General features: G+C 46.4%; 1 pseudogene; it reads left to right on the top strand.

Moving 5' to 3' along the window:
- The window catches only part of LOC101642449, a 6,938-nt pseudogene extending 6,053 nt beyond the window's left edge, over nt 1-885 (top strand).
- Nucleotides 886-1,626: the final 741 nt, after the last annotated feature.

Below are 1,626 nucleotides of genomic sequence, written 5' to 3'. Positions count from 1 at the left end.
TACAAATGCGCTTTACACAATTGATGTGTGTATGGATTGCGATAACAGTTGTATGAGCCCCTAATAAAATGTTTTAAAAAAGAAAAAAACAAACAAACAAATATACAACCAGGGCTCCCATCTACACCTACAGAGTGAAGCAAACAGCCCACGCCCTTACAGGATGAACGTCTTCAAAGGCACTTTTCAATCATAATAACAACAAATTTTTACATGGTGCTCATGGTACTCAGTGCTGGCAGTACCACGACATCCTTGTCTTCTTCAGTAAGACCTACAGCAATGTGCTATTGTTGGGTGGCATCACTTAGGGCACCAAGAAGGACAAGTTCTCTTGCTCAGAGATGACTGCCCACCTGGCCCTCACACAAGGTGCTGATCACTGGGGTTGGGGATGGAGGTGTCTTGCAGAAAGTCATGAAGCACCCCTCCATGGATGCCGTGGTCTCGTGAAGAAATAATGGGGATGTCAGCCAAGACTCTAGGAAGTTACGGTCTACCATGGCTGTTGGCTGCTCTAGCTCAAAGGACACCCTCCATGTGGGCGACGGTTTTGAGTTCATGAAACAGAACTAGGATGCCATCGATACTATCATTACTGACTCCTCAGACCCAGTGGGTCCCGCAGAGAGCCTCTGCAAGCAATACTACTACCAACTTAAGAAGACTCCTCTCAACGAGGACAGCAGGCTCGGCTGCCAGGTCTAGTTCCAGGGCCTGCACCTGGACCTTATCAATGGGATGCAGCAATTCTGCAAGTCATGCTTCCCTGTGATGGCTCCTACCTACTGCACCATCCCCATGGGTCAGATCGGCTTCAAGCTGTACAGCAAGACCTGGAACAGCAACTTCTGGGAGCCAGTGCAGCAGCTAACAGCAACCTAGGAGAAGCAGAGATGATTCCAAGGTGCACCCGGCAGTCTTGGTGTTCCCAGAAACATTGGGCCAGCGAGCCTCAGGGTGCCCGGGCCCCTCAACCAAACACAGGACACTCTGCAGTCACCCACAAACCAAGAATGTTGCTTGGCCTGCCCTGGTGGCTGGACTATCTCTTTTTTCCATGTGACACCTGGCCTCCAAGCCTGGTGTAATCACCTTCTCTGTCTTCTGTCACCACCTGGTCACCAAACACATATTTATAACAAAACTGGTTTGGGGTCTTTTTTTAGCATGGTACTTAACTATATGACAGGTTCTGTTCTAAATAACTCAGGGGTACTATTAATATGCCCACTTTGCAGAGGAGGTCATTGTGATAGTTACCTTTTGTGTCAACTTGGCATGGCTAGGATTCTTGTTGGTTTATCAGTTAAGACCTAGTAGTAACTCCCCATTATGTGATCTATCGCAATGCAATTGCCTCCATAGAAGGTGACCAGATTTTAACATTGGTAAAGCAGGACACCATTGATAAAACTCATATCCTGGCAAAATAGACACATGGCAGCTGAAAATGGTATACCCTAGCTTGTCGTGCATACTTTAGTAAAATCGGGACTTTTTAAAAACTCTGTGGGATGCAGGAAAAATTGTTAAAACTCGGACTGTCCCACCAAAAGCGAGACGTCTTGTCACCTTATCATAGTAGGATCTGCTATGAACATTCTATAATATGAAAGAGGATTA

The sequence above is a fragment of the Echinops telfairi genome, unplaced genomic scaffold (assembly GCF_000313985.2).
Source record: "Echinops telfairi isolate 266 unplaced genomic scaffold, ASM31398v2 ScPeMD7_7468;HRSCAF=8506_0, whole genome shotgun sequence".
Lineage (NCBI taxonomy): Eukaryota > Metazoa > Chordata > Mammalia > Afrosoricida > Tenrecidae > Echinops > Echinops telfairi.
This window is presented reverse-complemented; position numbering and strand designations above follow the sequence as displayed.